At 43.6% G+C, this 23,419-nt stretch overlaps 1 long non-coding RNA gene across 4 annotated transcripts; it reads left to right on the top strand.

Annotated features, from left to right (window-relative positions):
* Window positions 1-19,944: 19,944 nt before the first annotated feature.
* Window positions 19,945-23,407, top strand: LOC131328903 (uncharacterized). 4 transcript variants are annotated; one of them, XR_009200571.1, is made up of 6 exons: window positions 19,945-20,652; window positions 21,638-21,709; window positions 21,806-21,906; window positions 22,185-22,284; window positions 22,367-22,460; window positions 23,285-23,407. It is a non-coding gene; the product is annotated as an uncharacterized LOC131328903 (long non-coding RNA). The 4 variants fall into 4 exon arrangements; XR_009200572.1 differs by having other exon boundaries at window positions 19,945-20,656; XR_009200574.1 differs by having other exon boundaries at window positions 19,945-21,534.
* Window positions 23,408-23,419: the final 12 nt, after the last annotated feature.

Below are 23,419 nucleotides of genomic sequence, written 5' to 3'. Positions count from 1 at the left end.
AAAAAAACAGTCAGAGAAAGCCAAAACTATAGTATTAAATCCACTTTGCCAATTGAGCCTTTCCTCTGTCGATGTGGGACAAACAAGTTGCAAAACAAAGCCTCCCACCTATAGTCCCACATTGCTAGTTGAAGGAAACAATGAAGGCAAAGAATCTTTTAAAAGTAGAAAGTCCTGCCTATCAATGCACAAGAGACTGGGCCTTGCTTCTGAAACTTGGACTGAGCATACGTGCCTAGGCCAGCTGTGCAGATAAGCAACCTTCTCATACGTGCAAGCCACCAAAATCTGGTTTCTATTAGGTAGGGCTGTAGTCACAAAGATCATCCTTTCACGAAGGGATTCCGGGGGCGATTCAACAATGCGAGAGGATTCAGAGGAAAGATCAAAAAATTCGGCCAATGGAGCACCATCAGACACCACCTGGGCGCCAATGACGAAGAGCTTCCCTTCCATGACTATAGTGCTCGGGCCCACTCTAGGGCAACACATGTCGAAGGAATTATGAAACCAACCACCCCTATTGTCACCCGTGGTATCAAAACGGTAGATGGCAGGCGTTTCTTCCCCCTTGCCATTCGTCTTGTGACCACCGACACAATACATAGATTTACCCACAGCAGCAAAGATGGACGATCTGGACATAGTAGTGCTACTAAGGAACGCAGAAATATGCTTTAGTGGCATACCGTACAACAGTTCAGGAGGAGGCTGGCCGCCGTCCGCAGCACCAAAATCATCATCATCAACTGGAAGTAGCAACTTTTTGCTGAGTTTTTCGTCGTAATTTTTGGGCAGCCCGAAAGCAGATACTTGATACTTCTCCCGTGCTGTTCAGGGTTAAGGGAGTAGAACCATTCTAGCACCCCTTTTGTCCCTCCAGTCTCATGCGTCAACTCTTCCTTCCTAGGGTTTTCGCAATTATTAACCACAGTTATTTATCATTACTAAAACGATTACCAAAATAGGCTAAGGAAGGAGAACGATTACAAACAAAAATAAAATCAGAATCGAATCGAATCATATTAAATCAATAGCTGTTAGCACCTTGATTTCCAAGGCTTGCTAAGCTTGGCTAGCGGTGGCACCTTGCACCCTAGCCAACTGGTGGAAACGAAGGCATGAGGCAGGCATGTCTTTACAAGGTGACCCGACGGTGTCGGTTGGTGTCGGCACTGGTCCCTAAGGCAAGTGGCAGTCGTGATGCACGTGATGGCCCGATGATATCGAGGCAGGGATGCTAAACGGGAAGCAGGCTTGTGGGACAAGGCAATCGAGAAAAACGGCTAAGTATTGGGAGCTGGGGTTGGATCACGAAATTGGCCAGGCAGCCTTGAGTTGGCTCGGGCAAAACGGGGGCAGACTTGAGTTGGCTCGGGCAAAACGGTTATTGACGGTTAACAGCATTCTGCACATGTTGCTAGGAGCATGGGACAGGTGTCCAAGGCAGAAACGGGTTGCATGTGTTATTGGCAGCATGGGATAGGTGTCCAAGGCAGAAATGGGCAGTTATCGGTAGTTAATTTCCAGGCAGTTTCATGTTTCAGTGTGCTGGTAGATTCTGGCAGTGCCAGCATAGCCCTAGGACAGTTGGGGGTGTCAACTGCAAGATCATGGGTTGGCCCCATGATCTCATGTACTTAGTGGCCACGTTTTTAGGATTGTAAGCCTATTTAGGCAAGCATTTTCGTAGCCTAAGGCAGAGGGTTGTTCTGTCTAGGTTCTTGAGTGTATTCCTTTGTAAGTTGGTGCTTAATAAAGGTTGGGACAGTTCCCGTAACCCTTGAGTGTGTTTCTAGACGTTCAAACATATCGGGTGTGTGAGTAAACACTAGTTGGCTGAGACCAAGTTGTTGGCAAACTTGGTGCCATCACGGGCAGATTTCTAGGCGAAAAACAGCCCCGTGACAATTGGTATCAAAGCAGCTCAGGTTGCGAGCAAAAGTTGCAGAACTTCGGGTTGGAGTTATGGCTGCAAATGCTGCACTCGAGGCGGTACGGGTTAGAGTTACACAGTTGGAAAAGCTCGTTGGTGATGATGATTCTGACGAGGGCGTTACCTTGGTTGAACGCCTGGACGTCGTGTTGGCTTCGGTCGAGTCACAGAAAAAGGCTCACGAAACACACGTCGGTCAGACGGGAACCAAGTTTACAGAGATGCTGGCGGACTTGAACAAACTCTCAGAAGTCATGAAGGAGTGGGTTTCTAACTTGGAGTCAGAATTGCTGGTTGTGAAGAGGGCCTTCCTTGGTCGCTCAGACGGATTCGAGACTCGTGTAAAGGTCCCTGAACCGAAGGCTTTCGGTGGTGCCCGAAATGCCAAGGAGTTGGAGAACTTTCTGTGGGATATGGAGCAGTACTTCTTTGCTGCTCGTGTTCCAGAGGCAGATCGTGTGACAATCACCACGATGTTTCTCATGGGCGATGCGAAACTCTAGTGGAGAACTCGATGTGAGGACAGCGGGCCTCCAAAGATCGAGCAATGGGATACACTGAAGAAGGAATTGAAGGATCAATTCCTGCCTTGCAATTCTTCGTGGCTTGCAAGGGAGTCGCTGAAACAATTGAAGCACACGGGTTCAGTGTGAGATTATGTGAAGGAATTCAGTTCTTTGATGCTGGATATCAAGAACATGTCAGAGAAGGACAAGGTTTTCAATTTTATGTCAGGTTTGCAGAATTGGGCACAGTTGGAACTACGAAGGCTGGGAATTAAGGACTTGCCATCGGCTGTTGCTGCTGCCGACGGGTTGGCAGATTTCAAACTGACGGGCGAATCCAATTCTTTTGAATCCAGCACGTCAAAATCTGGTTCAAAGAAATGGGATAAGAGTCAGAAAGAAAAGGGTCAGAAATCTGAATCGGTTGCGGAGGACAAACGGCAAGGCAAAGGGAATTTCAGCAAGGGTTGTTTCATTTGCAATGGGCCTCATCGGGCAAAGGATTGCCCAAAGCGTGAAAAGCTGAATGCTATTTGCGTGGATGAAGGGAAAGATGGTGATTCAGACTCGGAAGTGCATGTCCGGGTCAACCCTATGCAATTGCTCAACATGATTCATGCAGACAAGGCAGTAACCTTGCAAAGATCGGGTTTGATGTATGTCAAAGTGTTGCTTTGTGGAATGGAAGTGTTGGCCATGGTGGACACGGGGGCCACACACAACTTTGTTTCAGAACGGGTGGTGCAGTCGCTTGGTTTAAAAGTCGTGAAAAGTTTCAGTCGGATCAAGACAGTAAATTCCAATGCACAGGTGGGGCATGGAATGACGGGCAATGTCGCTTTGAGGATCGGGGACTGGAACGGGCAAGTGGATTTGATGGTGTATCCGCTTGATGACTTTGAACTTATACTGGGTAATGAGTTCTTTGTGGCTGCAAAAGTGGCTGTGATGCCACATCTTGGTGGGATTTTGATTGCTAATGAGAAATGGCCCTGCTTCGTACCGTGTTGTTCCAAGGCGGAGAAGGGAAAGCGGGGAAGGGAAGGAACGGGTGGCTGGCTATCGGCAATTCAATTGCAGAATTTTCCAGACTTGGTAGTTGCTGGAAGAAAACAAGCTCAACGGGCTTCTCTCGCAGTTCAGATGCACGGGATTATGGATGATAAGGCGAAAGGGCAGAGCGAGGCAAATGGGAGAACCTCCTGTTTGGCGAAGTGTGAAAATAGGCAAGACTCGGAGGCTACATGGGAAACGGATGGGACTTTGTGGCAGTCTGAGAAGCAAGTGTTGAAGTACTTATGGGCCTTATCGATGAGGACGTCGGCTTCCTCTGGTGTGGGTGGTTTGTTAGCACCTTGATTTCCAAGGCTTGCTAAGCTTGTCCAGCGGTGGCACCTTGCACCCTAGCCAACCAGTGGAAACGAAGGCATGAGGCAGGCATGTCTTTACAAGGTGACCCGACGGTGTCGGTTGGTGTCGGCACTGGTCCCTAAGGCAAGTGGCAGTCGTGATGCACGTGATGGCCCGATGATATCGAGGCAGGGATGCTAAACGGGAAGCAGGCTTGTAGGACAAGGCAATCGAGAAAAACGGCTAAGTATTGGGAGCTGGGGTTGGATCACGAAATTGGCCAGGCAGCCTTGAGTTGGCTCGGGCAACACGGGGGCAGACTTGAGTTGACTCGGGCAAAAAGGTTATTGACGGTTAACAGCATTCTGCACATGTTGCTGGGAGCTTGGGACAGGTGTCCAAGGTAGAAACGGGCTGCATGTGTTGCTTGCAGCATGGGACAGGTGTCCAAGGCAGAAACGGGCAGTTATCGGCAGTTAATTTGCAGGCAGTTTCATGTTTCAGTGTGCTGGCAGATTCTGGCAGTGCCAGCACAGCCCTAGGGCAGTTGGGGGTGTCAACTGCAAGATCATGGGTTGGCCCCATGATCTCATTGCTTCGTCCCAACCTAACCGTCGAAATAGGTTGAATTACCCCGAGCGTAGGGCTAGGTCATTGTCAGCATAATATCCAGAAGTCCGGAATCGTTCCCACAAAGATGGTCTTTATAGTTTGCTAGGATTTTTAGATGTAAGGATTTGCGGCGTTTAGACAGCCAACTTTTGGTTTTGCTTTGAAAGGTGAAGAATGCTCTTATGAAAAAGACTAGAAATGAGTTTTAACTAGATTAAAACAAGCGGCAAGGCGTTGGAGTTCATAACGCCCGTAACTTAGGCTAACAAACCATTCTCAACGAAAACACGGTTGAATCGCACGGCATAGGCTATCAACCGGAAGATTTTGCCAAGAAACCATTAAAGACAAGAAATTAAGTATGGAGAACAAGCGAGCTCTTTTTTTTCTCTTGGCAAACACGAGGCGAGACATAGCTCACGGAACCATATGTGCAAGCATATGGTCACCGGAGGTTATCATCGATAAGTTTTGTTACTTAATAAGTGAACACCGCTCATTTCCCATACCGAACCTCAAGTATTTAGTTGAGAAAGGTAAGATTAACATAAGTCACATGACGTTAATCACTCTGTGCCCAAGCCTAAGCAACTACTCATGCATATTAAGAAGATTAGAAAGCATGTTAGAATTGACAAACATTTTTAACCAATAGAACCGGAAATAAACTTGATTTTATAAAGGATCCAAACGGTATGAACAACTTTAATACACGAGAAATTAACGTAACGTAAATACCTTAATGGTTCTTGAGAAATTACAACTTGAAAAGCTTAAGAAGACATTAATGGGGAAAACCTAAAAGTAGTAATGTGCTAGATGATGATGGAGGGAGAGAGAGTGATGGCTATTTATACAAGAATGCACTCTCTCTCTTCCAAAAATATCAGAAAATATCCAAAAACTAGAAACATGCCACAAATGGAAAGTTAAAATCTGTCAAACAGCATGTCGGTGAGTCACCTGTATCGATACTCCAAAACCGTATCGATACCGTGTAGCCTTGCTTTAATTCCAAAATTTCCCGTAAAGGAACCGTATCGATACGCAGAGAACCGTATCGATATCGTGCTGTTTGACCTGAAATCCAGAATTTCACAAAGAGGAACCGTATCGATACGCTGAGAGCTAGATTTCCTTCTGTTCTAATGAAGTATCGATACTCCAATAACCGTATCGATACCGAGATGTTTGCTGGCAGAATCAAGCCCCTCGTGTCCCGACTCAACACCCGATGGCCCTCTAATCTTCCCAACCTTCCGTTTGCTCATTCCCGTAGGCCGACGGCTACGCTCATAAGCATCGCCACTTGGTTCCTCTCAAAGATTGTTCAACACATCAAAACATGGCCCTTTAATGCGTATTGCCTGAAACGCTCAACAGAAAACCTTACGCACAATATCACTTAAAACAGTAAATAAACATAAGTTAAATAACGTAAAACGGGACTAGGTGCACCAAATATCTACACAATTGGGTGCTTATCACACCCCCCAACTTGAACGTTGCTAGCCCCAAGCAACAAGAACATACCACTAAACTAAATATGCAATCCTTCCGTTTAAAACAACTTAGCACATCCGCACTCCGAAAACATCTAGCAAGAGTTCCAGAAAACAAATTTATTCACATTTCACAACTAACAGCTGAAAACTAAAATGGATAACTAAGCATTGAGCACATTCTAAGTCAAGTACAAAAAATCTGTACCCTTAACGAGAAGGAGGATACATGCAAAACAAATGCAACTGCACGCTACGAAACCACATCCCAAGGAAAAAGGGCTCGGAACAAGACAATGGAGAGCCATGCCAAATATGAAGAAAGCACCTTTAAACAGAAATAGGAGCTACAAGCCAAGAACTAAAGTGCCAAGAGAAAGCATGCCAAAATTAAATATGCTCATCATCAACAAAATGAATCAAAAAGGAATAAATGTGCACTACGAATCAACTAAGGACTTCTTTAAGCTTAAATTGACCTTGGTTATCAAGAAAACGGTTAGCAAAAAGGGTGGCAGCTATATACTAGCTCGGTTTATCTACCCCATGGCCGCCACCAATACCAAACTACCAAGTCAACAGCCACATGCCGGCCAAAACAAAAACCTTCTAAACTACAAGTTACGAGTTCACTAATGAAAGTAAAACAAGATAGGATAGGTGGACTGTCAACCACCAAGCACCCCGACCAAGTATAGGGATTTCAACCTAAACCACCAACTACTCCTCATCACCCGACTCCGGCTCCTCTCCGGCAAAGTCATCACTATCCTCGGCTTCAACAACAAGCAACGGTGCATAAGGCTCTCTAGTAGACCCCTCCTGCCTCCTCAGTACATAATCCAGCTTGTAATCAATCCTCTCCTGCCTCCTAGTATTCTCCCGAATTTCTCTTTTAAGCTTGCGGTGACTGTTCATGGTTGCCACACCTTGGCAGAAAAGCAGCTTTTGCCACACCGATTGCTTGGCACGTTTAGGCGGCATTGAAGTTAGATAGCTACCACCGCGAATACCCTATTCTCCCAAAGCTCCTCGGGACTGTGAAGCACTCCTAGTTAGGATGCTACTATTAAGTATTCCCGGCTCGAGTTTACCCCATTCCCCATATGCATCTCTCGGAACACCCTTCTCCAAGCAAATTTTGGTAACCATGCACGGGTATGGCATCCTTGTATAGGTAGGAACATTGACTTTAAATTCAACCATTTGACGGAAGATATACCTAGCCCAATCATACACATTCCCTGGTTCCATGAAAAAGTAAAGCATTTCTCCCTCAATCTTAGCCGGCTTATTCTCAGTACCCCTCGGGTTCAAATTGTGATGAACAAACTGGTTAATCAAACGGTACTCATCCTTAAACTTTCCCGGAATGTGAGGAAGCTTGGCTTCCGCCGGATTAGTATACAAAGCTTGATTAACCTCATCCCTCGAGGCAAAATTTTCTCTCAGCACATTAACAGACGCAGCAGGGGGGCGCTCATAGCTCAAAACCCGAGCAATAACATCGGGGTCTACCACAACATTGACCCGACCAATTTTTGAAGTAATTCTTGCCCCCTTTTCCTCTATTTTCCCCATCTCGGGAACTTTCATGTTCTTATAAAAATCAGACACTAAATCCTTAATATAACCAGGATTTCCACGAAAGAAATAAGCCAAACCTTGAGCAGCGATTCTCTGAACACAAATGTGGTTCGGCCCAATGCTCTCCACGTCGACGTGGCGTTCATTTTTAACTCTCCTCTTCACAAAACTCTTCTCCCACCTAGCCTGTTTATCAGCTTTAACCTCTTCCGAAGTCCGTTTCCGCCTAGAACCAACCTGGGCCGCTTGTTCCGGATTTTCCATCATTTCCTCTTCCTCCTCAATGTCATGAAGAACCTCGTCCCCTTCCTCAGCTTCGGGTTGACGTGAGGAAGAAGCCACATTCTGACCCCGAACCCTCGGGGGTTTGTTTGCAGCACACTTAAGTCGAGGCATTTCCGAACTTATGATAAATTTCTGAAAATTTCGGATTTAAGGGGGGGGGGGGGGGGGGTAAGGGTTTTCGGATTTTTGTAGGTAGGGATGAAATTTATGCTAGGAATGGGTTAGGATAGATTATGTAGAAGAAATACGAAGGTTTTGGGGTTGTTTAATGGTGGATCAACGGAAAAAACGAAGAGGGAGAGGGAGAGTTCGAATTTACCTTGGATATGGTGTTTGGAACTTGAAACCCACGGATTTTTGCTTGAAACTTGGAGAGAAAGTGATTTGGAGTGGTTTTGGTGAAGGATTCGTGAGATTTGGTGATGGATTGGAGGTTTTAGAGAGTATGGTTTGATGAAGGTGGGCGGTTATGGAGGAGAAAAGAGGTGGAGGGGTGTTTGGAAGTGAAGAGTCACGCCCCCGATCTCTTTTTAAAAATCCAGATTTCCAAACCGTATCGATACGCAGATACCGTATCGATACCGAGGCCGTTTGTTCTGAAATCTTATCGTTACCCGTATCGATACACTGGAAACCGTATCGATACGCGGAAGCTCGCAAAACTTTCTGTTTCAATGAAGTATCGATACGCAGATAACCGTATCGATACTGTTCTGTTTCCCCTGCAATCCTCACTTCCAGTCCTTTTTGCCAATGCCAATACCCATATGCACCTAACACACTCCCGAAACGTCACCCAGAGCCTTAAGAACTTGCCAATCAGCCGTTGAGAAACAACCCAATCCAACCAAACATCCGGCTTCCTATGGTTAAGAGTAGGAACGACTCGAACTTGGGTTTTTTTTTTTATAGGACAATGAGACTCATATGTGGTTTAATCATACAAAAATGCCCTGTATCATATCCTAAGTGCGCCATAGATTCCCAATTAATTCAAAATAAACAATAAACACACTTAAGTATGAACATGAGATGATCTACACATCTACGAACGTAAAGAGAGCAAAAGCGGGATGTGGGTAAAACTTGACCAAAACATACTCAAACGTCGTGAATTCCACCTTAGTCCATTCATGCAAGTTGTAGCATACAAAATTTGTGTTAACGAACTCTTCCGAATAATATTCATGAGCATGAGCCAAGTTGTTTTAATCCACTAATGCTGTAATAACGGAAGGATTGCACTACTAAAAAAGAAAAATTTAACCGAACATATAAATATAAATCCCTCCCCCAACTTGAAATATGCTATGCCCTCATAGCATATAGAGCAACAACAGGAAAAAAGGAACAAAAGAGTGTACCAATGGGGGAATGTCAACCCCCTTATACCTCGACCAAGTTGGAGGCTTTTGCGTCACTACCTCCTTTCGTCATCCGAACTGCTTCCAAGGTCAACTCCTTCGGCTCTTCCAACAGAACCATAGCTAGTCACACAAGATCATGGCCAAAGCTTTATTGGACTAACAACCGCGACGCGTAATCGCACCCCTGCTTAGGGCTCTTGAATGCCTCAATCACTCCAACGTTAGATCCAAACCACCAAGGCTGGTGCGGTAGCATGTACACCCTATAAAAGACTGAAGCTCGAACTACCTACTAAGAAGCAAATGACATTAGAACCACCCGGCTCGTGTTATCCGGGCGCCAAACAAACATATATACAAACGAAAAATCAAAGAACACCACCCAATTTTCACGCAATCTCACGAGTCATACTTTTCTTCCCGTGTCTCACCGAGTAGACAAAACACGGGTGGCTATACTAGACCGTCGAAACTTGTTACATCATGCCCGAAGTAAAATTCACCGCCTGACCTCGCTAAGCAATTAAGCCCAGCGTTCCCTATGATCGAAACAAAGTGAGACAAGACAGAGCCTAGCGCCAAAGCAAGGGAATATCAAGTCTCACCCAAAGACCTAAATTGCCCCCGATAGGGACATATCTGGTGAGCATGGATCATTAACGGCGAACTACAACAAAGAAGGACTAACGAAAGCCCAATACCATGATGCATTAGTGAAATCTCTTGGTGTGAAAATCCCAAAACTAAACAAGCATGCAAATATGTACAACAAACGAAACATTGCCCTTACTAACCGGAGTTGGGCACACGATCCTTTTTTTAGTAGCGGCGTGCGAAGCTACATATACCCAAGTCAATGGAGGGTACCCCCTACCTGGGGGCCAGGTCCGACAAACAGTTAAGTTCAGCGGTTACGCTTTCGCTCCCCGTGCAAACATAAATAAAACAACCAAATCAAACAACAAGGTCAACCGGATACACCGGTGCAACCAATTCTTCCTCAACTACCGCCACCGGAAAGTTTTCCAAAAATGGCTTAAACCTTTGCCCATTGACCTTAAAAATATTCCCATTCACGGGATTAACAACTTCAATGGCCCCATGCGGGAAAATGTGATGCACAATGTACGGGCCAATCCAACGGGAACGCAACTTGCCCGGAAAAAGATGAAGTTTGGAGTTATATAAAAGAACTTTTTGACCAACTTCAAAATTTTTCCTTTGAATGTGCTTATCATGGAAATCCTTTACCTTAGACTTGTAAATGTTAGTGTTATCATATGCATCTCGACAGATTTCCTCAAGCTCATTCAATTGGAGTTTACGACGAACTCCGGCGTCGGGCAAACGATAATTTAATTGCTTAATTGCCCAATATGCCTTGTGCTCTAATTCCACCGGAAGGTGGCATGCCTTACCATATACCAGCCGATAGGGCGAAGCTCCCAAAACGGTCTTGTATGCGGTACAATACGCCCAAAGAGCATCAGTCAACCTTAAAGACCAATCCTTCCGATTAGGATTTACCGTTTTCCCAAGAATACGTTTTACCTCACGGTTGGCGAGCTCGACTTGACCGTTGGTTTGAGGGTGATATGCGAGGGAGACCTTGTGCGTTATACCATATTTCATCATCAACGCGGCGAATGGCCGGTTGCAAAAATGAGAACCTTGGTCGCTAATAATGGCACGAGGGACCCCAAACCGAGACAAGATATGCTCCTTAAGAAAGTCAAGCACGACTTTGTGATCATTGGTACGAGTTGCAATGGCCTCAACCCATCTTGACACATAATCCACCGCCAAGAGAATATACAAGTTGCCAAAAGACATCGGAAACGGCCCCATAAAGTCGATACCCCAACAGTCAAATACCTCTACAACAAGAAACTTGGCTTGGGGCATTTTATTCCTCCGGGTCAAGCTGCCCAACTGTTGGCAACGGTCACACAATTTGAAGAAGGCATAAACATCTTGGTTCAAAGTTGGCCAATAAAAACCACATTGTTGGATCTTGGCGGTGGTCTTCCTTGCAGAAAAATGCCCTCCACATGCTTCGGTATGGCAAAATTGTAGGATTCCACGTTGGTCAGAATCAGGAACACACCGGCGGATGATCTAGTCGGGACAGTATTTGAACAAATATGGATCATCATAAGAAAAGTGTTTCACTTCGGCAAGGAATCGCCGGCGCTCATGAGAGGACCAATGGGTTGGATCAAGCCTGTAACCAAGTAATTTACAATGTCAGCAAACCACGGGGCTTGGGATACACTAAAAAGCTGCTCATCGGGAAAAGTGTCTCCAATGGGTATGTGAGAAGTACGGTCTTCAAAATCCAAGCGTGACAAATGATCGGCCACCACGTTTTCTACCCCTTTCTTATCTTTGATGGTGATGTCAAATTCCTGCAACAGAAGGATCCACCGAATCAAACGTGCCTTTGCATCCTGCTTAGTGAACAAGTATTTCAGTGCCGAGTGGTCAGTGTAAATTGTGATTGGGGCACCAACTAAGTAAGAACGGAATTTATCCAAGGCAAACACTATGGCAAGAAGTTCTTTCTCCGTAGTGGAGTAGTTCATTTGAGCATCATTCAATGTCTTGCTTGCATAATAAATCACCCACGGATGCTTGTCCTTCCTTTGGCCAAGAACGGCCCCGACGGCATAATCACTTGCATCGCACATCAATTCAAATGGAAGATTCCAATCGGGCGTTTGAACAATGGGCGGCGTGGTGAGACTAGCTTTGAGCTTATTGAACGCCAGTTCACATGCATCAGTCCATTCAAAGGGAACATCTTTGAATAAAAGGTGGCAAAGCGGTCTTGAGATGGCGCTAAAATCCTTGATAAAACGCCGATAGAAACCGGCATGGCCAAGGAAAGATCAGATGTCTTTGACACACTTTGGGGTAGGGAGGTTTGAAATGAGGTCAATCTTGGCCTTGTCTACCTCGATACCCTTGGCCGATACAATATGCCTGAGCACAATCTCTTGAGTGACCATAAAATGGCACTTCTCCCAATTCAAAACCAAATTCTTTTCTTCGCATCTCGTTAAGACCTTCTCCAAATTGGCAAGACAAGACTCGAATGAGTCACCAAACACGGAGAAGTCATCCATAAAGACTTCGACAATTTTTTCAACCATATCACTGAAAATTCCCATCATACACCTAGAAAAGGTGCCAGGGGCATTACATAAGCCGAATGGCATGCATCTATAAGCAAAGGTCCCGAATGGGCATGTGAACGTTATTTTCTCTTGGTCGGACAAGGCCACTTCTATTTGGTTATAGCCTGAATAACCATCAAGGAAACAGTAAAAGGCATGACCGGCTACTCTCTCCAAAATTTGATCAATGAAGGGGAGAGGAAAGTGATCTTTGCGTGTGCTTGCATTCAACTTGCCATAGTCTATGCATACCCGCCACTCGGTAGTCACACGAGTCGGGACAAGTTCGCCTTTGTCATTTTGCACCACGGTTACCCCCGCCTTTTTAGGGACAACTTGAATGGGGCTCACGCATTTAGAATCGGCGATGGGATAGATAATCCCAATGTCAAGCAATTTAAGAATCTCCGCCCTGACAACATCTTTCATAATTGAATTGAGCCGGCGTTGAGGTTGGCGCGACGGTTTGACATCCTCCTCCAAGTAAATGTGATGAGAGCATAGAGAAGGAGATATGCCTTGAATATCCGCGATAGTCCAACCTATTGCCTTTGTATGCCTCCGCAAAACTACCAACAATTTCTCTTCTTGGAGTTTCTCAAGGGAAGACGATATTACTACCGGAAATGTATTGCTCTCGCCAAGGAACGCATATTTTAAAGTGCCCGGTAGTGCTTTCAACTCAAGAGTAGGCGGCTCAACACTAGACGAAACTATTCTCCGCTCAATAGGGGGTAACTCTTCAAACTTTGGGAACCACGGTGCAACTCCACAAATTTCCTCATCGCCATCTCCTTCGTTAAGTAAGGAAAAGAGGGACTCCATCTCGTCGGATTCAAGAAAAGCGGTCTCTTCGGAGGTAAGAGCCACCTCCAAAGAGTCTTTAGACAAGAATTCATCTACATGCTCTTGAACCAATGTATCCACAAGATGGACATTTTGGCAATCGTCATCGTCACCCATTTGGACTCCAACGTTGAACATATTAACCTCCATCTTCATGTTGCCAAAAGACATGTTCAATAGTCCATTCCGACAGTTGATTACGGCATCCGAGGTTGCTAAAAACGGCCGCCCAAGGATAACGGGAGTAGACAATGGTGATGAAGACGACGGACAAGTATCCAATACAACGAAATCCACCGGATATACAAATTGATGAACTTGGACCAATACATCTTCCACCATACCACGAGGAATTCGGACATTCCTATCGGCCAATTGAAGAGTAACCCGCGTAGGCTTCATCTCCCCCAAACCCAACTCTTGATACACCGAATAAGGTAGCAAATTGACACTCGCACCCAAATCCAAATGAGCTTGCTCTACTCTCTTACCCCCAATAGTAATTGCAATTGTAGGACATCCGGGGTCTTTGTATTTAGGTGCAAGATTCGTTTGGAAAATTTGGCTAACTTGCTCGGTAAGAAGCACCTTCTTGTGCACATTAAGCTTGCGTTTTTGGGTGCACAAATCCTTCAAGAACTTAGCGTATGAAGGAATTTGCTTAATGGCATCCATTAAAGGAATGTTCACATTGACCTTTTTGAACACGTCAAGTATATCGGCATCCTTGGATGGGAAAACCGGCTTTTTCAATCGGGAAGGATAGGGTGCCGGAACGGGAGAATCCTGTGGGCTTGGAGTGGTCTCAGCTTCCTTTGAACCTTGCACAGGAGATTCCCCGTCTTCTTCCGGAGATGACTTGGGAGATTCCCCAAGCGTTGTAGAACTTGTTGATGTCGAAGCTGGTTCTAAGATAGGTGTAGCCGGCGGATTGACAACGAGATTGTCAACCGCCTTGCCACTCCTCAGAGTGATAATTGCTTGAGCTTGCTCGGGCGGTGGTATGGAAAAACTACCAATGAGGAGTTGGCCTTGTGGGTTAGCTTATGGCTGAGTAGGAAACTTGCCCCTTTCTTGCTGAAGAAGCCCGATAGATGTGGTTATCTTCCCCATTTGGTTCTTCAACTCTCCCATCATTTGGGTGTTATTCTCATTGTAATTCGATTGAGCTTGCATGAAGGATTGGAGAGTATCCTCTAAAGATCGCCTTTGCGGGGGTTGAAACTGATTAGATCCTTGAAAAGGTCCAAACGGTGCAAAACCTGGTGGTCCTTGGGAAAAACGAGGCTGCCCTTGGCCTTGAGCAGGCCGCCATGGTTGCATTTGAGAATTGGGAGGGGCTTGAGATGGTCCGCCTTCAATCTGATTGTTCCAACGGAATCCCGGATGTTGTCTCTGACCTTGGTTGAAGTTTTGGGGAAAAGATTCAAACCGTTGGTTGACCGCACTAACTTCTTCGAGCGGGAGGTTGAGGTTACTGTAATGTTGCCTGAGAGTGGGAATAGACAAGCAATTGTCGGTGGAATGGCCCGATGTTTCACATATAGCACACATCTCCTCTACCGCTCGCACTGCCTTAACTTCCTTTATCCCTTTCAACTCCAACTTCTCTAACTTTTGTGCTAGTTGCTCCATCCGTGTTTTGATAGCATTGTGCTCATTTATGGAGAACTTTCCGGATCCACCAGGCCCTTGGCTAGCCATAGCTCTATCACCAGCATCTTCATAATTCCAAGCCAAAGACTTCTTAGCCAACTCATCTAAGTAATCCCAACCATCATCGGGTGACTTATTCATGAATCCTCCGGAGCACATGGTGTCGAGCAGTTGCTTGCTTTGTTGCGTGCAGCCCATATGGAAGTAGTGAATCAGTTGATACAAAGCAAAGTTGTGGTAAGGAACCGCAGAAAGCAAATCCTTGTAACGCTCCCAATACTGGTGGAAAGCTTCTCCCTCACGTTGCTTGAAACCCTGGATTTGATCCATCAAGAGCTTTGTTCGGCTCGCTGGGAAGAATTTCTTGTGAAAAACATCTTGCACTTCCCCCCATGTGTTCAAAGATTGAGGCTTCAAAGAGTGAAACCATGTCTTAGCCTTATCCTTCAAAGTAAAAGGGAAAAGCCTCAATCTTGCTTGGTTGAGAAGCACCTCCCCGCTAACGAACGACTGGAGAACTTCCTCAAATTCCCTGATATGTTGGTACGGATCCTCGCGCTCCATACCGTGGAAGAATGGAATGCAACGATGATATTCTGATTTGAACACGAATGTGTTTGCAACAGTGGTGGGCCGTGGAAAAACTATCGGTGACAATTGAGTGACCCGTTCCGGATTCAAATAGTCCTGAAGGGTCCTAACTGGAGCAGCTTCCTCATCTGCCATTGATGTTCTTGATGGAGAATACGGCCGAGAATATCTACTTGGTGGAGAGTAAGCTCGGAGATTTCTGTTTCTTACGCGAGGTGGTGAGCTAGAGCGATGCAGTCGATTTGAGCGAGGACTATGATAAACCACAAGCATGAACCTTCGCTTTGACCGATTAAGAGCTATGGGACAGCTCTGCAATAAGAAAAATAGACTGGAGGGGCTATGTCGGCGCCTCTCTCTCAAGACAATTCTGAGGGGCTATGCCGCCGCCTCAATATATATATATATATATATATATATATATATATATATATATATATATATATATATATGTATGTATGCAAGAAAAGAAAACAAAAGGCAATAGATACCAACACTAGCTTCGTTACACCTCAAGTTGATAGTGTGATCGGTTAGAGGTATCCACTAGAATTAGTATACAATGCACAAAGGAAAATTTAATGGAATACTTACAATGGTTTGTAGAACCTCCTAATAAGCTATATATATAAGAAAAATCCTCGGCAACGGCGCCAAAATATGCTTCGTCCCAACCTAACCGTCGAAATAGGTTGAATTACCCTGAGCGTAGGGCTAGGTCATTGTCAGCATAATATCCGGAAGTCCGGAATCGTTCCCACAAAGATGGTCTTTATAGTTTGCTAGGATTTTTAGATGTAAGGGTTTGCGGCGTTTAGACGGCCAACTTTTGGTTTTGCTTTGAAAGGTGAAGAATGCTCTTATGAAAAAGACTAGAAATGAGTTTTAACTAGATTAAAACAAGCGGCAAGGCGTTGGAGTTCATAACGCCCGTAACTTAGGCTAACTAACCATTCTCAACGAAAACACGGTTGAATCGCACGGCATAGGCTATCAACCGGAAGATTTTGCTAAGAAACCATTAAAGACGAGAAATTAAGTATGGAGAACAAGCGAGCTCTTTTTTTCCTCTTGGCAAACACGAGGCGAGACATAGCTCACGGAACCATATGTGCAAGCATATGGTCACCGGAGGTTAACATTGACAAGTTTTGTTACTTAATAAGTGAACACCGCTCATTTCCCATACCGAACCTCAAGTATTTAGTTGAGAAAGGTAAGATTAACATAAGTCACATGACGTTAATCACTCCGTGGCCAAGCCTAAGCAACTACTCATGCATATTAAGAAGATTAGAAAGCATGTTAGAATTGACAAACATTTTTAACCAATAGAACCGGAAATAAACTTGATTTTATAAAGGATCCAAACGGTATGAACAACTTTAATACACGAGAAATTAACGTAACGTAAATACCTTAATGGTTCTTGAGAAATTACAACTTGAAAAGCTTAAGAAGACATTAATGGGGAAAACCTAAAAGTAGTAATGTGCTAGATGATGATGGAGGGAGAGAGAGTGATGGCTATTTATACAAGAATGCACTCTCTCTCTTCCAAAAATATCAGAAAATATCCAAAAACTAGAAACATGCCACAAATGGAAAGTTAAAATCTGTCAAACAGCATGTCGGTGAGTCACCCGTATCGATACTCCAAAACCGTATCGATACCGTGCAGCCTTGCTTTAATTCCAAAATTTCCCGTAAAGGAACTGTATCGATACGCAGAGAACCGTATCGATACCGTGCTGTTTGGCCTGAAATCCAGAATTTCACAAAGAGGAACCGTATCGATACGCTGAGAGCTGGATTTCCTTCTGTTCTAATGAAGTATCGATACTCCAATAACCGTATCGATACCGAGATGTTTGCTGGCAGAATCAAGCCCCTCGTGTCCCGACTCAACACCCGATGGCCCTCTAATCTTCCCGACCTTCCGTTTGCTCATTCCCGTAGGCCGACGGCTACGCTCATAAGCATCGCCACTTGGTTCCTCTCAAAGATTGTTCAACACATCAAAACATGGCCCTTTAATGCGTATTGCCTGAAATGCTCAACAGAAAACCTTACGCGCAATATCACTTAAAACAGTAAATAAACATAAGTTAAATGACGTAAAACGGGCTAGGTGCACCAAATATCTACACAATTGGGTGCTTATCACTCATGTACTTAGTGGCCACGTTTTTAAGATTGTAAGCCTATTTAGGCAAGCATTTTCGTAGCCTAAGGCAGAGGGTTGTTCTGTCTAGGTTCTTGAGTGTATTCCTTTGTAAGTTGGTGCTTAATAAAGGTTGGGACGGTTCCCGTAACCCTTGAGTGTGTTTCTAGACGTTCAAACATATCGGGTGTGTGAGTAAACACTAGTTGGCTGAGACCAAATTGTTGGCAAACTTGATGCCATCACGGACAGATTTCTAGGCGAAAAACAGCCCCGTGACAATAGCCATGGTGTTGGTTACCTTGTTGGATTCGGAATCCCGCAAAGCCGCCGTTCGATACGTATAATTTACTCTCTATATATCTTCCAGGGTAAACTTCACCTGTAGCACCTTTAGTTAGGCGATGTGCCGGATACACCGTCTCACTTTCACTTTGAGCTTTGTACTTTGGAAAAAATTGCATTTTTACCCTATTAGGGGAAATAATACAGAATCCACCTTGCAGAAAAATCCAATATGTCAATCATCTTCTTCCTTGAATTTAACCAATTCATCGATCCCCAGTCGAAAATCCCAATCCAAAATTAAACCCGATCACAAATTGAACGAAAGACGGGGACAATGATTCGAAGCCGGAGTTGGAGCGGCCGGTGAAGAGAAGAAGAAGCGTTGGGAGGCGAAGACGGCGGCGAGATAGTATATGTATTTGTGTATGCATGCATATTTTGTGGTAGGTATACGTCTATATTTTATAATGCTATTATAGGATTGGACAAGAATAATTGAAATCGATCTCGACCACATTCGTCGTCGGGGAGATCTCTGGTACCCAATGGTGGGTGTATAAGAACACGGCAACTTGGTAATTATTCGTAACCATTCCTAATCTTTCACAAGAGGCGTGTCAAGCGTTGTGGAGTATCGCTCTGAACCATGCATCTGTTGCTTGAAACAAGTTTGGGCGTTACCATTCCAGAACAATGAAGATCTTTCTCGAGTTCAAATGCTACAGGTTTGGATTGGAAACGAAGAAAAAGAGGGGTGGACTTTCTCTGTTTGAAAAGAAAATTAAATTAAATTAAAAAAATTTCTTTCTAGTATTATTTGGTTGGAAGAAAAAAAATAAAAATTTTAAATTTAATAAATAGTAAATTTTTTCTCTCATTTCTTTTTTCTTTTCCTTTATTTTCCTTTCCTTTCCAAACAGAATTGGTATTGCGAGAAACAAAACATAAATCTTTGTGGGAAAGGGATTATCAACTCAATCTGGGGTGATGAAGAATATGATTACATTGAGGTGGATGCTTTTTGATCGGCAAAAAAGGGCAAGAGGTGGATGTTTGATGGCAGTGTTGGTGGGTCACTGTGTATTTCGTGTATTTTTTTTTTTTTTTTGTCTCTTTTTTTTTGATATTTTTTACTTTTAGCAACTTTTTGTTGAGTTTTTCGGCGTAATTTTTGGGATTAATCATTTGTTTCGACAAGAGGAACCAGAAAAGTATAAAAATATTGATGGATGTTGAAAAAAGTTCATATAAAACAACACCTTAGACAAAAAAAAAAAAACAGTTGTTTGATATTCTTTCATCTTTAGTGAACTGTTGTTTTGCTTTTGCCTTTTGGTAATAATTTTTTAGTTTCAAATTTTTTTCGTCAAAATGGATAATTAATCTAAAAAATATGATCTGAATCTAACGAAAAATTAAAAAAGACGAACAAAACACACAAAATAAAAAAATAAATTTTTTTTTTTTACGAGAATGGAGCATCAATGGCCATCGCATAACCGAAAATATTTTAGTGTGAAGCCTTCAAGAGTTTAAATATTAATATTAATTGCTCATGATTAACTAATTTTAAAAACACTAGCAACATGGATCCCAACTAGGGGTGCAATCGAGCTGAGCCGAGCCGAGTTTCGGCATGTTCGGGCTCGGCTCGCCTCAAAAACAATGAGCTCGAGCTCGGCTCGAGCTCGTGACGAGCTGCAGAACTCGAGCTCGAGCTCGGCTCGATTGGTATTTTCGGAGCTCGAGCTCGGCTCGTTCGGCTCGTTTATGAAACAAATATATATAAATATATATATAAATAAATATAAATATGTAAAAATATATATATATATATAAATATATATATAAATATATTATATAATCGAGCTCGCGAGCCAATTCGAGCCGAGTTTCGACTAGCTCGAGCTCGGCTCGTTTATGAAACGAGCTCAGGACTCGAGCTCGAGCTCGGCTCGTTTTTGTCTTGAACCGAGCCGAGCCGAGCCGTTATCGAGCCGAGCTCCGAGCCGCTCGCGAGCGGCTCGGATCGTTTGCAGCCCTAATCCCAACATTCGTCCCATGGTTCACGTACACAATCTCCTACCGTGAATAATAAGGGGAGGCTTTCGGTGTCCAATTTTGGTCCCAATTTTCCAATTGGGTCCCTCCCAACCTCCCGGCCGCGTGGTTAGCCCGTGGGTGGTTTGGTCAATTCGTTGGGTTCTATCTTCGTAATTAGGAGTGTTTTGGGGGGCGATTGAGACGCTGCCTTTTTATCATTCCTGTGGGAGTACACGTGGTTTTCTCCCATCCAAGTATTTTTCCTACTTTACTTTGCTGCACTCTCCCTCCCTCCCGAAAATTCTCACCGCCTGTCTACTGCCATTCTTCTTCAGTAGGCAGCGCTCTCTCACCTCTCTCTCTTTTCTCTCTCTCAACACCATTAAACGATTGAAAGCATAAACCGCGATTGGTGCAGTACACGGGAACATAGGGCGGCTTCGGTCGCGAGATTTGAGGCCAGAAAACACCGTCATGGGACAGATCCTGAAGCAAGACGAGGAACTGAGGCTGCCGCCGACGGATTTGGTTCTTGGCCCCACGGCTCGGTTGGGACTCGACCCGGACACAGTCCAGAAGCAGATTAGGGTTTCAGATTCCAATCTCTACACGGCCCGACGGTTTTTTGGGCCTCGCTACCGCTGAGTTCGCTTCTGTTCCGGACTTTCTTCCATTCACTTGAATCTTCCCGTGTTTTCTGACCCTTCAGCGATGGAAGTGGGATGCATGAGGTTCAGATGGTTGGTAAATATCCACTTTACTCAGACAAGTTTGTCTTCTTCTTTTTTTTGGTGTGGGTTGATTGAATCTATTTGTGCATGTGTGTTGTTGTTCTAAGAATAAATAAATGTGGGTGTGCGTTTACACAAACTGCTTGTTTTGGTTAAAAGCAATAGACTGTTAGTCCGTTATAGTATCCACATACAAATACAGATTTAGGTTCTGCCTGAGCAATTGACTGTTAGTCAGCCACACACACAATTCAGATTGTTGGTCCTAGAGCCACACGCACAATTTAAACTGTTGGATGCGGCATTCGGAGGAAAATGGTGTGGTACGCCTGTTTCGTTGTACCTAAGATTCAACACAGCGTTGGACGGAAAACTTTTGCGAGGTACCCTTGCGTGATTGTGCATTAGGGAAACAGACGAAAAGAAAACAAGTGATCCATAGGCCCTGTTTGTTGGCTTACTGAGTATTTTTTCACGGTTATATTTATTTTCCCTTCCCCCCATTGGTGAATATTATCTTTTGGAGGGATTTTTGTTGTACTACTGTGGCCTTGTCGAACGGTGATGATTTGACTTAATTGTTTGGCATGCTGTTACCTTTCTGAAGCAATGGATGATGATGAATTAGTTAGTTTTTGGAAGAAATGTAAATATTGGAAAATAATCTTGATTTTCTCAAATGATAAATGTGTTTGCGAGTTTATCTTTCTTTTCTTTTCTTTAATCCATGCGACATGTTTTAATAGTAAGACTTGAACTCTGGTACCACACTCGCTAACAGAGTACATTTGGCATCATGTTTATATGGTGCCTGCATTTTCTAAAGGTGAAACAGATTATGAATATGAACTTATTCCCAACAATCTAAAAGTTAGAACCTTTTGATTTCAGGTTACCTTGCATCATATAACTATACAATATAGCTTGGTGGTATATGAAATTGACTTATTATTTATGGTCTCAATATCATACTAAACGTGATGAAATTTTAAAGGATGAAGGATAAACTGATACAGAGCTAAAAGAAAAGAAGTTGAGAGTAGAGGATGCTTTCAATGCAACGAAGGTAAGCATTTCATGGGACTCTGATTTCTGTTTTATAGAGATAGTAGTTCCTTGTCAGATTTGTTAGCATTTGACTGTAAAACTGATATTGATGCAGCTGTTGAGGAAGGTATTGTTCGTGGTGGTGGATGCACCATACTTAGGCTTGTATCAAAAGTTGATGCCATCAAGGATAGCCTTGAGAATGACGAGGAAAAGGTAATTTCATGCTATAACTTTTTCTAGCAGTTATGGGTGTGCAATTTTAATGCTTTTGAATTCCGATATCCTGATACAATTTGGATAAAATCATCATGATATCATTGATGTCTCATCATCTGAGTTACATGCAATAGATTGGAATCAAAATAGAGGTCAAATTGAATGAAACAATGAGGAACGAATTGCCAATAATAGAATACAGTTAGAAAGTCAGACACAAGTTTGACTGCAATATTTATGGTTAGAGTGTGATTCTTGCTAACTAATCTCAACAGGGCTGCAGGTTGGAGCAGATATAGTTAAGTGAGCTTTGGGTTACCCCCTGAACTTGATTGCAAGAATGCTGGTGTTGATGGAAGTGGTGTTAGTGAGAAGGTAGTTAACTACATCAGTACTTAACATGTGTATGTGCTGTCGTGTTGTATTTGTGGGATAACATTCTATGTATTTTTGGCAGGTTCCTTTCCAATGATAACCCAAAATTTCGATCCAATGCTGGAACGGGAGAATACGAGGATTTAATGGCTGCCGGAATAATTGATCCAACCAAGGTGAGTTCCAAAGGAAAGTAACTTTTGCAAATAAGATTGCGTGTAGTGAGAATGCCAAGACTAGATTATTTAATCTATGTAGACTGGATTATTTAATCTATGTTATCTAAGGGTCATCAATGTTGGAGCATATCTTGTTTTCAGTCTTGCAAAATGGAAATGAGTTGATGAAGATTGGTACTCCTTATTTGTGGCAATATGGTTAACTTAGTTGCCTTTAGTCATCATGAAATTATTCATATGGGGGATTCTTTGCATTTCTTTATGCCTTTCTTGATTGCAGCAGAATACTTCCAATCTTAGATGGTGACAAGCCTAAAATAAACGAAAATATCCTTTTTTTATACCAGAATCCAAGAAACAATGTCTCAACCTCCTGCGCAGCTTTTGTGACGGACAATTGAGACTCTGGCTCATCCGAACGACACCATGGTGGCCTTGCACGTTCTTGGTTAGCATTTTTCATTCTACCACCATAGTTTTACTTCAATCCCAATGAATCTGTTAGTTAGTCATTTCACTCTGATATGGTACTCGATAATGACCAACTGGATCACAAATACTTCTCGAATGTTTGTTATATCAAATGAAAATGTTGTTTCGTACGACAGTTATTAGTCGATAGGGTATTGTTATCTAAGGCTCTATTCGATCATGGAAAGTAGAATTTCAGAGGACAAAGGAGGAGGAAAGCAAAAGTTTTCCCTTATTTCTGTTCAGTTTGATTTTTTACCCCTTGCATAGAATCACGTAACAATTATCAAGCGCCAAGACTTCTGCTTACTTGCACAGCGTGTAACACACGATGTTTTTGGGTGGAATAGTAAGGGAGCAAAGGAAGAACAAGTTAATGGCAAATAGTCAAACGCATTGTTGCCGAGCAAAAGCATTTGTTATGCCAGTGATGGGTGAATTTGCCACAATGTGCCAGTCTAAACAGGTATATTGTCTCCAATACT

Source organism: Rhododendron vialii, chromosome 6a (assembly GCF_030253575.1).
Source record: "Rhododendron vialii isolate Sample 1 chromosome 6a, ASM3025357v1".
NCBI lineage: Eukaryota > Viridiplantae > Streptophyta > Magnoliopsida > Ericales > Ericaceae > Rhododendron > Rhododendron vialii.
Note: the sequence above shows the minus strand (reverse complement) of the source record. Positions and strands in the feature narration are given on the sequence as shown.